This window comes from Xiphophorus couchianus, chromosome 21, assembly GCF_001444195.1.
Source record: "Xiphophorus couchianus chromosome 21, X_couchianus-1.0, whole genome shotgun sequence".
Classification (NCBI taxonomy): domain Eukaryota; kingdom Metazoa; phylum Chordata; class Actinopteri; order Cyprinodontiformes; family Poeciliidae; genus Xiphophorus; species Xiphophorus couchianus.
The window spans coordinates 16,065,379-16,078,835 of NC_040248.1; the positions used below are offsets into that span (position 1 = coordinate 16,065,379).

The following is a 13,457-nucleotide window of genomic DNA, read 5'->3' on the forward strand; positions in this document are numbered from 1 at the left end:
TATGAAATTACATGAAACATAGTTTTGTTTCATTACAAATGGCAAATATATATTTTACAATTTCGATGTCAGAAATATTGAAGTGACGCCAAGCAACGTGAATGAAAGGGAGAAGAAATGTTTGTGACAATATGCAACTGTTTTTTTTTTTTTTCATGATTATTTCAAGCAAATATGTGACACTATGAAATGTCATAAAAAAAAGTGACATTGAGTAATGGCAAAATATGTTACAATATGGCACTGTTGCAAAAGCTGCTATGTCTAATCTTTCCCATCCAAAGTGACATGCCGGTTCCTCAGTGCTAAATAAAAATAGAAAGCTGAACTGTATAGTAATGAGCAGAAATTGTTTTATTAATGTCTTCCCCTTCTTTTTCTTGTTCTCACTCAGTTGGAGGCATTCTGCATTCCGCTCAGCATAGCTCACAGTTCCTCCCCGCTCGCACTCTCTCCTTGGAGGGAAAGTCAAAAGGTTTTCCCTTCATCTCAGACCGAAGACGAAGCACAAAACATAACTCCCCCGAGAGACCCACGAGGAAACTGTGAACACCTTGCCCCAAATATCTGATCTTGCAGGAGCAGAAAATAGCAGGCGCGCATTTGTTTGCTGGGACGAAGATTTCCCTCATTCCCCAGACGCCGTGTTGTCATTGAACATTTTGCCGCTGTGTGTTTGGCATATAAAAATACATTTCGATTTTTATTGGGGAAAGAAAACACATCCTAAGAACAAAAGATAATTGTATTGATTTGCTGAGCATGTGGAGCAGTTCAAAAAGAGAATGTTGGTAATGTTTTGAGCGCTGAGATTTAGAGTGTATTCTGCCTCCATGCATGTGTGTGTCTATGTGCATCTGCTTGCTTGTGCACATCTAGGGTGCACCACTTGGTTTGTGCTGCATTGACCAGATTTGAACAATCCTAGGCTCATTGTGTTGCAGAAGTTTGTGAGTGTTTGAGCTAAATATTATATTGAGAAAAATAGAATAATAAAACTTCAAAGTGCCTTTAAAAAGATAGGAAGTTAGAAAACGCATATACTTCATAGAAACTTTTAAAGTCATGTAATAAGCTTAAAGTTGTCAAGATTTAACCAAGTCTAACTATTCTGCATATTAATTGCTATCTAACAAAACGAGGACAATCTTGGACATCAGAGATCCACTGAATGTTATGGCTGTGTTTAGTCTTCAAACTGTAACTCAAATGGCATTTTCTGGTTAAGTGGACTGCAGTGCTTTACAAATATGAACATTTATGTATCAGTCAATCAAGAATCACTCTGAGTTTTTTCCATCAAGGTGGATCTAGTGATAAATGGGACCTGAGGCTGCATTCAGGCTGCTTTGTATCTCAGAAACCTGAAATGACCGCATCTCACAATGTTCCTTTAGAATGGCTTTTGTGAACTTAGAGAGTTCAGCTGATTCAATGCTAATATTTTCCATAACTGGAAGGAATCCGGCTGTCTGATGCGACTGTACTGAGTAGTCACACACAACACACATCGAGAAGCACAAAGACTTTTAGTCTTTTCTAGCTGTTTTTCTGTTCTCCTAGTGACTATTGTATATTAAAGTATAGTCAAAATAAGAGCACAGATGTCCTTCATTTTTGGGAGTGTAGACTCTGCCAAATGACTTCCTGATTTAATTGAAGGTTTAATTGAAGTAGAGCATAACAAATCTGCCAAAGGCAATGAATGCAGTCATACTAGTACATTTAAAACATATTTCCAGCTTTTTTTTCTTTTCTTTTTTTGTTGTTTGCAGCCTAAGGAAAGCAGCAACAATACAACATATCAATGTGAAGCTTTATTAGTAATTTAGCCATATTAAGGTGTCAGCCAACATCTAGCACCTATAGTATGTTGGGCAACTTTAAGAAAAATAATTTTGGCATTACAAACTGAACTGAATTGTAAATGGAATCATATTAGAATGTATAAATTTGAATTGTCCCTTAAGTGCAGATTTTATTAGTTAGATTTGATTATATATTTCTAGGCATAAATTGTACATGTTTGTTTTGCAGAATTGAATCTAATGCAAATAACTAACAAGTGAATTTGTGTCCACGGCTATATCTCTGTCTTAACATTGTCCTCTGCCACAGTAGCATTGTAAACTTTTTTTTTTGTCAAGTATTATTGTGTCTTCCATCATGTCTGCTTTCTTCCATTAACACAGTCCCAACAACTTTTTTTGTTTTTTAAATGTACACATTCATTAGCAGTTCATTTTTCTTTTCACAGCAATGAGAATTAAAAAAAATGTCCCACAGCAGAAACACAAAACCCTCATTTGATACTTTTGGTAGGGGACTTCCAGGGAGGCCAGGCTCTGGGGGCAGACTTCCAACCTCTTCACACGGAGGGTGACCTGCAAAGGAAAAGGGGAGCAATAAGACCTTCAAAGGAAGGTTAATGGGAAGGATAGACATGACCCCCACCCAAAGCAGACTAATTCCCAAGCCATGAATACAACCCAAGTGAAAAGACATACATTTTGTACAGAGTGGCAAAAAAAAAAAAAAAATTAAGTTCTGAAAAAATCAAAAAGAAACATTACATATTTATCCTTTCCATCCACATAGAAAGTTTCTGTCTGATTTTCTGCGTTGGTCTCTTGGCTACAGGGCTTGTGGGATACCCCTGCTTCTTGGCAGTCTTTTCTAACAAGCTGAAAAAACATGCTCCGAGTATGTGCGTGTGTGCGCATTCTTGTGCTTCTGAGTCACACTGTGTGTTTTGTTTTTACATGAGTGAGTGCGTGTTTGTCTGAAAAAACACGCACCCAGTCTTTTCTTTTTTTTTTGTTATTTTTTTCTCTTATTGTTTTGTGTGTGTAGGGGCGTGAATGTGGGATAACTTGTGCTTGCCTGCATGTGCATACCATTTGCATATGCGAGACAAAAATAGATCTGTAATTGAATGGGAAAAAAGCTTAAAAAAGTGTTATGTTACAGCATGTCAATAGATGAAAGTATAGGAAAAGAAAGATTAAAAACAGCTTGATATCCATGGTTACTCAAAAGAGAATCAACTCTCCCTTGACTTTTTATTCATGCAGCAAAAAAAAAAATTCACAATGTCTTTCTTTTTTGTTGCTGCTTAATCTTTAATTATAATGAAATATAAATTGTACTTTTGTATGTGAGTCTAGTGACAGAATGGGAAAATATAAATTTAAGAAGTAGTCATGTCTTTTATAGTATTTGAACTAAATCGCCTCAGGGGCAGAAAAATATGTTAACATTTTATGCCAGGTTATTCAGATGCATTCTTTAAGATCTAGTACAATAATTCAAATTCTTTCCTTCAATGTTAGGACTTTTTATTTAAATTATTTTAATCTAAGATAAAATATTGGGGTATAACAGAATTTATTCCCAAACATTAATGTGATTTAAGGAATCACTGATATTTTTGAGCTAATGTACAGTGCTGGAAGATTTGCATCTCGCACATTTTACGAACATATGCTCGTCTTACTGCTGCTTTTACTGCCTCATGTCTGGGCTTTTAGGTCACCTTTAATTACCTCCATCCGTTCATCGCAGCCTCTGTTTGCCCATTTAGTCATACCTCACTGTTTTGAGACGGTACTCCATTGGCTGCCCCAAAGAAAGTGTCTTTTACTTTGACAGCACTGATCCATTTTTCTATTTGTGACTTTGTCCAGCTGATCTACCCAATACAGCTAGTGAGAAGGTTTAAGTTGGCTATGCAACTAAGGGGTGTATTTTTGAAAATTTGGTTCATGAGTCCTTACAGCTAAGGAAAACTGAAATTCAGTTTCTCAAAAAACTGAGTTGGTAATGTAAGAACTTGAATATGTTTTTGTGTCGGACCAAGATAGATGTTCGAAATGGCCTTTATATAACTGCCTATTTTAATACTTCAAACACTAAATGTGCCTGAGTATGCATTAATACCCAGACCCAGAGTGGAAACAGTCTTAGCTCAAGCACCGAAGATAACAGCTATTGTAATCCTCACCTCTGCTCTTGGCGGTACTAAAGGAAATGATGTACTTCTGGACTGGACTCTTATTTGTCCTGCTGTCTATATGCAGTGTTATTTATACTTAATTATGATGTAGTTTCAAAATTTGGTTCTAATCTTCTCAATTTTATTTTTTTTTATTTAAAGTGACATTAAAAGTGAAATACATCTAATTTTAACCCTAACACCTCACTTTACACATTTTTTGTCACCTTTATATGCTTGAATGCTGACTTTAAAAAAAAGTGGTGGCGTAGGGGGTTAGCACGCCCCACATTTGGAGGCCTTAGACCCGCGGAAGTCGGGGGTTCGACTCCCGGTCCCGACGACCTTTGCCGCATGTCCTCCTTCAAAAATGGCGCCGGCTCAGCTGGCTGCCTGCAGACGCAGCTCCCGTCATGTGTGTGTTAATCTGTGTATAAAAAATTCTTGCTGTGAAATAATTTCCCTGCTGGGATGAATAAAGTAATTCTTCTTCTACCTAAATATGATCTCTCTTCACGTTTCATTTGTGCAAATGAAAAACAAAATCTAGGTAGATATGTTCACATATGTTCACCATACAAAATGGCGTGACTGTGAATGGAAAGAGGAGAAAAGACTAAGGTGTTGTGGCAACCTTTCTGGCAGCCAGGCAGTCAGGGAGCCAACAATGCTTAGAGGCAAATGGAAAAGATTCCTGACCTGTCTGACATTCCTACTGCCTTATAGCCGCAGCTCAGCAAGTGGATATAGGTGCACTTACACATCCCTGTATATGTATTTCGGTAATTATAGGAAAAACAATCTGAAGACCAGGAATTACAAATATACGTACATTTAAAGAACAGTTCATCACGGTTATGGCAGCTTCACTGCAGCCGGTGTATTTTTGGACTCGTTTCTTTATATATTGTGCTGGACTAAACAGCGTTTATCATCCGTATCTTGCAATAATAAACATGTGGCCTGATGACCTGTTGGGATGCCTATTTATGTGCTCAAAAGGCATATTGAACAAATCTTGGTGTATGAATCACAAAGAGTGGACACAATATGGATTTTGAACATCATCCTAGACACCTGAGTCACTGTTACCACTTAAACGTTGTCTGTTTGCAAGGACTAAAGTAGCAATAAATGTAAAATTTTGATGCAATGTTTATCCCCAAATGACTATAAATCATCATCATCAGATCATTTATCTTGTAATTTATTTTACAGTTCTGAAAGTCTTCTCTGTCTAAAGGTAAATGGGACCAAGGCAAATTTTCATCTAAACTACAGTGCCTTGAAAGTATTAATTTTCCACAATGTTTCATGCTACAGCCAAATCTTCAGTGTATGTTTTTAGGATTTTATGAGATACAGCAGAAACAGGGAAGTTCAAGAAAAATTCTATATGAATATGCTTAAAATTATCTAAAGTATCTCTGAAGTAAAGATCTGTGTCCAAAAAATGTAAATAATACTACAAAGTGAAACACAGTTTCTAGATTAAATACACAGACTCTTGTCCTCAAGCCTTTATTTCTGATAGATGATTTTCCACTTACAGCTAATAAAAACAAGACATTTATGGTTATAATATTAGAGTAATAAAAACATTTTTAATACAGAAATGTGGACTTAATGAAAACTATGTTCATCACCTGTTTAAAATGCTGTTGCTTTTTCAAAAGGCACTTTTAATCTGACAAACGAGCCTGGTCGAAACACATATTCTAATTGATTAAATATGACTGTACTGTATGTCCAACCTCCTTTTTACAGACACACATAAATAAAAAATTACAGTGCAAGAAACTGATTTCAGAAGTTGCTTAATTAGTAGGTAGTCTCTCGGTGTAATCCTTCCAGGTAGAACATCCATCAGAGATGCAGTAAAGAGGCTTATGGAGAGATATATGCCATCAAATCAAGCAGGATGGGTGAACCACAAATCTATAGTTTATGGTCGAGTGAAAAGAAGATAGCTGTTGTAAAAGGCAAACAAAATAAGTCCTTATGCTTGGAACAAGTCATGTAGGGGGCCATGAAACATTAGGAAGAAGGTTAGGAGGGGGCGGGATGGGGGGTAGGGTTAGGGTTAACACAGTCATCATCCTTTGCATTCAGTTCTCCACACTGAAACATAGTGGTGGTATCATTATGCTTTGGGAATGCTTTTCTTGAGCAGGCTTAGGGAGACTGGTCAGAGGTGATTGGAAGATAAATTGAGCTAATTACAGGGAAATCCTAGCAGCAAACCAGAACAGACTTTCGACTGAGATGAGAGTTTAGCTTCCAGAAGGACGATAACCCTAAACATAAAGCCAGAGCTACCATAGAATGGTTAGATCAAATTGTCAGAATGGCCCAGTCAAAGTCTGGACCAATTTCCACCCGAGGATGTTCAGGTATTTTGTGGAAAGACCTTAAATTTGATGTTAATAGATTTTGTCACACTTACACTTATTTTCTAAATGTGAAGGGAGAAGCAATACCCACCACACATCACTGTAATTGCAGCGAAAGGTGGGCTCTACAAAGTATTGGCTCAGCTTTCACATGTTTGTTTATGAAATATTTTCAAAACTGCGTATCCTTTTCCTTCCTGCACACAATGATGCACTACATAGTTTTGGCCTGTCACATAAAATCCCAATGAAATTACATTGGTCGTGACGTGAATGTGAAAAAGTTCATTGGATGTGAATCCTTTTGCATGGAACTGCCTTGTTCATTGTTCATATTCACTTTCTAAAGCATTCAAGTGCGATTTTAGGGTAAAATGTGGAATAATTATAGCAAACACTCCTCTGCTGTGCTGTCCTCCTTCCCTTTTAATAAAACAGGTTAGTCTGAAAATCTCCTTGACTCAAGTTGTTTAATGACCATAGCTAATGCCGCTGTGCTCACCCCTCTCTTTGTCTTGTCTGTGTTGCCTGCCTAATCACTGCTGACAGTCTGCTTTGCTCTTTTATTAGCTCTGCGTCGCTTGCAATCAGTGACAGTGAAGTCAGGCAGCAGGAAGGGCTTGTGTGAACTCAACACCCACTCTGGCCCAATGATTGGACGTCTGAACACACACACACAAACACACTCACCCGCGCACACACACACAAGCATGTAGGGGTCTCTGTGCATGTTCACAAAACAAAACAAACCTTTTCCTAAACAACTAAACAGACCTTCAGTGTGTTTGTGTTTCAAATTTACATTCACGCATGCACAGGAGACACACACATTTAATCACTGGTCTTTTCAGCTCGTGGATTTACAAATGCATAGCAAATGAATCCAAATACACACAATAATGACATTGCCTTGCCTGTTCAGGCTGTGGTGTGCCTGTATGTGGGTCAGGCTCATGCAAAGCTGTATTGATTTTTTGGCAGTGTGTCTGACTGTGTGCCTCCGTGTTCAAAACACTGACTGCTAATACGAGCAGTATCTCTGGCCTTTTCTTGTCAGTGTCCCATGAATTGGCAGACAATAGACTTTGCTTGATAAGAAGGAGGGCTGACATTCGAATGGGCAATTTGTGAGCGACGGGGCGGGAGACAGGGATGGGGGTGGAGAGGGTGGGTTAGGAATTTGCTTCACTCCCTTTAAAGAATGTAGCATCACCCATATGTCCGTCTGCCCTGGTGCAAACTCGATGGACTGGAAGGGCAGGGATGCGAGAGTGCTCTCTCTTTTTCTTCCTCCGTCTATTTCCAGTCTATTTTGCAGGGCTGACAAGCCTTTCTGCACACTGGGGATGCAGAGCAAATGCCTAATGCTGTTTTGTCCATTGCATTAAACCACGTAACGGCCATTTAGGCCACTATGTAGGCCAGAGCAAAGACTGAGATGGCATTAAAACCTGTAGTTGAGGTCAAAGCAGAATGAGGTGAAATATTTTTATCCTTTAAATCAATCTATTTGTACATTGCTTTTACTAGTCTATTTTTTGTGTGCTTTTGAAAGGCACGCTATGAATCTCTCTTACTGCAGGCTTACACATTATATTTACCACAGCTGACCTTTTGACCTTAGCCACAGGCTATCATCTATTGTTGTAAATTGGTTAATTTGTGAAATGGCAGACTTTACGAGTGAAGACCACTTAGACCTAATGGCGGACTCATCTACATGCTTACAGGAGGGCAAGAGCAGGGCAGCGGTGGCACTAGTCTACGCTGAAGCATACTGTATTTGCAGAATTAAGCCGCTTCAAATAAGCCAGACATCAGTCCCTCTCGCATCAATATGAATAGTTACGACTTTCTCTACTTCCATTAACTGGCCATTTGTTATCCCTGTGTGCTGTAGGCTTTTTCTCAATTATAGCCATTCATGGCTTTTGTGGTAATTACATTAAACTCGAGTTAGTTACCTGTGAGGTGTGTTCTACTGTAAATTAATTTGGAAGTTTCTGTCTTGCTTCGGTTTCATTTGAAAGTAATGGGTTCCTCTTGTTCTTGTGCGAGACAACCAGAGGGCTGAATGAATTTGGAGGCAGGAAACTGACCTCATAAGAGGAGGTATAGACTTCCAGGAGTTCACAGCAGTTTCAATTAAGGCTGAGAGACAGAGCGTCATCGGAGAGAAATGATGTCCTTCCAGACAGCTGTAATATGCCAAGCAGATAAGTACAGAAAAGAAAACATAATTCAAATATTTATTGAGTGAAATATATAAATAATGTGTACCATAGAATGCATCTTATTTTCCTTTTTTAAATGAACAAACAATGAAGTAATAACTTTAGATACAAAATAGTTCTAACTGACATGAAACAGGAAATCCTTGGTTTGGTTTAATAGAGGGTGATTAAAAATAGGTTTCATCTGTATATATGGGGATAACTGAAAACCTAATGTATTCCTATACTTACTTCCTTGTCTGATTTCTCCAATTTGTGCATTGAATATTTTACTATCTCAGCTACCTTCTGCATATTTAGCCAGTCCTTCATTTGCACTCGTCGTTTAGGCTAACAGCTTATTCAGCCTGTTTATGGATGGCCCCTCAGAGCTAAATTAATAGAAGAGGCTTTGGGGACCAGAGAGGAAAGTCATAAGCAAGACTGTAATGCTCATTTGCAATGTAGAAGCTAATTACCAATTTGCCACTCTCCAATCTTGTTTCATAATATGTTCACGACTCAACTTCTTTTGTGTTTTGGTGCCTGCGAGCGATATATGACTTTTATACAACAGAGAATGCTTGCTCCTGTCTTCTTTGTGGCTTCATGTGCAGGAAATATTGAGCACTTACAATGTGCCCCACACAGACTCACACTTACCATTTGGCCATGTGAGCGGGATGCTGGGATTTCCTTCGTCTTTAAGCGTTCTCTTCAGTCTCTTTCACTTCATGGTTAAAGATTGAGTTCAATTGAATCTCATGTTCAAATAAAGATCATGCACTTCTTACACCTGTTACCGCTGCCTATGCACTAGGACTCAGTGTTGGAAGTATTCCACTGGGAAGGGAGCTTCATTAAGAAATTAGAACTTCACCAGGTGTTGCCATTTCTTTGTGTGTCAAAAGATGCAATGTAAATTTGTCCATATATCACCAAAACCCAGCAGAAGAATTTGACACACAACAGATTTTCTTTTTATTTTTAGAAGATAACAATAGCCTAATGTCAAATGTGGTACATCGGAATACATGAAAAGAGACATTCCAGTGGTCCTTGTGTATTTGATGGTTTGAAAGTCATACATTTCTAATTGACAGATTTTGCCATTTCCCCAATTTTCTTGTTGGGCCGCAATCAAACAGAACTGCCTAAATTGGCAACTAGGATATCGTAAAAGTTGCCTTGGTTCCCGGAGCCTCAATATACTTGACCATCTAATGGTTAAAGTGTCCTAGAATATTGTGTGCTCAGTTGCTCTGGTGGGCGTTGGGCCTCACATGCTAAGCAGCCCACAAATAAAGTGGTGAGAAGGACTATGGAAGTGTTATTAGATAACTGAAAAGATGCAAGATGTTTATTTGAAACAGGCGGGTCAGTAACTAACAGAGAGTAGCTTTGAGTCTTGGCCCAGATGAATGGGGACCAGTTGCAGTTTGATTGAATTAAAGAAGACACACAAGCTACATTTGATGGCACAAGAGGAGATCAGTTTACAGGTGAGTGAACATCAACAGAATTTTTCAGATTATTCTTGCTAATGATAACTGACTATTTTGTTTCAGAACACCCAAAACTTCTTAAAGCCTTAATTTTTAAAGGCGACAAAGCCATTTTTCTCAACAGACATATTAAGCTGCTTTAAGAAAATCCAAGATACTTTTTTTTTGTTTGGATTTGTGACATTTCTTGGAATTCTAAATTTAACTTTCATCTGTGATAATTAACCCAATGGGGAAAGCAATCACTGATACAAACATAGTCTTTTACTGCTGTATCAGTGTGGCTCTATGAACACTTTTACAATTTTTTACCTTTTACAGCAGCAGCACAAGTGCTTTATAGTGTCCATTCAACATATATTTTATGCGTTTTCTGTACAGCCCCATGCTTATTAACTACTAACAAAATAATTCTGTCAGTATATACAAGAATGCCGTGTCTGTTCTTGACATTAAAGTGTGGTACCTGAAAGGTTTGAGCTAAAGTGCAAAATACCTTGCCGCCAGTTAATATAATTATGTATCCCCAAGCTACTCTGAGAATGTACTTCAATAGCTCCAGTATTGACTCAGGCCTTTCGTGTACTTTTCATCTTTCGGTGAGCAACATTCACAAAGTGTCTCTTAATGCTGATTATCTCACTGCAAACCAGACATAGTCTGAGGATTATCAGGCTTTGGAGTTCGCATTATTTAAAATCCCACAGTCAATGTTGTGGCTCTGGACTTCCAAATAGTGCATTACATATACAAATTATGTGTCATCACTTCTGTTCAGAAATATTTACTGAGAATTACTTTGTGCTGTATTCTTTCTTTCCCCCCACTATTTAAACACAAAACACACTAAGTTTAGCAGCTTAACAAATAGTAAGAAAAAAAGAGAAAAAAAACGGGTAGAGACTCAATTCTATATTCTCAACATTTGGTTGAGAATATAGGTGGTTAATTACAGAAATAGTATTACCATTGTTAAAAAAAGAAAAGAAAACATGAAACTAGGTAAATGATTTCCTCCTTCTGGTAAATATGTAGATAAAATGACTGTGGTGAAACAAATACCATCTTTAATTGGGGCAAGCTGTGTAGCATTTTGTGAAATGCTCTAGAAAATATGTGAAAAAAGACAACATGCTAAGGCTGTGCTGCTTTTTTGTTTGCTATGAAGGGTCTTCACTGTTTTAAAAGTTGTTTTGCAAGAGCACCAGCAAAATTAAGTAGTCTGCGCTCAACAGGTAGAATTATACAACTTACTTAGCTGGACATTTTAATCTGAGTGTGATATTTTTTAAAGAAATGTACAGAATTATTTGTCTTGTAAGCTTTTGTATTTGTATTGTAAATTGTATATTTTGTCCATTTCTCCATGTGACACCTGAGTTTCCCCACTGTGGGAAAATAGTACATTTCTATTCTATTCTATTCTATAAAAATACTGACATGAATGTGCATTTCAAAACACCCTGCAAATTACAGTATATGGCTGTGTAACTTAAAATGTACTGCATGAACCTATTTGAAAAATGACAGGAGTACAGTTTTACCTCATTTAACATCTAAGTCCAGAAGTGTCCTTGCTACGCTGGTGTGTTAATCAGTGCATACGCACAGTAGTAAACTGAGTGTTGAATCATTAACTGTAGGAAATAGATCATTAAAAGTTCAAACAGGATCTGGGTTAAACTCACAGAGTGAACATTATACCCTTTAAAAACTTAAAAGGTAAGAAGCAGAGGACACAAAGTCTATGAATACCCTAATGAGTTTGCTACTGCCTTAAGGGTCAGCGTTGCATGTCCACTGAAGAAAAGTTGAACTGAGTTGGTCATTGGACATTTACATTTCAAAGATTTGCCTGCATGTTTAGACAGCAATCTGGGTTAGGGACTGGCCTCTGAGAACATAGGTTCCAGCAATCAGCAGCTGTTTTCCAGGACTTCCTTTAGAGTATTACCAAATGGATACATTTGTATCCATTCTGAATGTATCATGCAAAAAAAAAAAGAGTTTTTAAGCTTTCTTGGGGAAAAACGTCTTTCTGACGCTATAAATGCACACGTTAATTGAGTTGTATAGATTCCTGGACTTATGTGAAATGCAGATATATAAGAAAAGAAGATGCATGTTTCTGATTAAATCATCCGGCCCTAGGCTGGGCTATTGGTCTGCTCTCCTACTGTGGGACCCTGTGCAGTTCGGGTACATAGGCTGGTTGCCACTCTGGGTTGACGGTACCTGAACCTGTGAATATACTATAGTGTGTATGGGCAGTGCAAGTATATCTATAGTGTCCTTTCTTGTGTGTCTTTATGTTAGGTGTGTGGGTATAATAATCTGTATTTGTGCCCATGAGGGTGGGAATGTGTGATTTTGTCTGTATGTGCCTGTTCGTCTGTCAGATTGGGTGTCTGGTTGCTTCCTCTCCTAGATCATCTCATGGCCCCCACCAAATGTGGGGCATATTAACCCCCCCTCCACCATCACATTACCTGCTAGTGGGTGGTGCCTTCCCCTGCCGGTGAGATGGTGGTTCTCGGTGTCTTAGACTGGGTGCTCGGGTACATGCCAGCTCACTCCTGGCTCACCCCAGGTGGCCCCTGCTGTGATTTTTCGCGGGGCTCTTGTGTTCTGGGCTGTGATTTCCCCCATATCTGCCTTCAGTCCTGGGGGTAGGTCTGTGGCTCTATTGAGCATGCATATGGAAAAATCTTTTATATGAACATTCACTCAGACAAACACACACGCCCCAGGTAGTTACAGACACAATATATACTAGAATGCAGTGTCCACTAAATACATCTTGTATTATATCATGCCGTGTATTTATAAGTACGTCCTATGGTTTATTTCTCTGTTTTCTCTCTCTCTCTACAGGTATAGAAGCAAACTTCTATGCCTATAATTCTTATCTCCTTCTTTCCCTTTTAACAATTTTTCCCATCTCTTTCTTTTTTTCCCTCTACTTCCATTTTTTCTGCCCATTACATTTGAAATAAACCTAAAATAAAGTTTTCTTTTACATATATCAAGATGAGAATTATGGATTTCAATATAATGGTCCACTTGTAAAAAGTAAATCTGTTGGGTGTCTCTCCGAAACCGATGTATGACATTTTTACAAATCTGAAAATCCTAATTTTTGGGGGGACAAGAGTTCAATTAGATATCTGACTCCATAAAAGTTTAGTTGGTAAAAAGCATCTGGCCATATATCAGAAAGTTTGAAACCAAAAGACAAAATATGATATATTGCTACTCTGCATTGATTTAGTGACACCACCATTTCAGACATGTTAGATTTTGGATAATATTGCTACTATCGTTGATGACCATTACAGGAACAACAAACTTA

At 38.1% G+C, this 13,457-nt stretch overlaps 1 protein-coding gene across 1 annotated transcript in view; it reads left to right on the forward strand.

Annotated features, from left to right (window-relative positions):
* ofcc1 (orofacial cleft 1 candidate 1) overlaps positions 1–13,457 on the forward strand; it is a 166,822-nt gene that overhangs the window by 56,838 nt on the left and 96,527 nt on the right. The gene's annotated exons all lie outside the window — the stretch shown is intronic.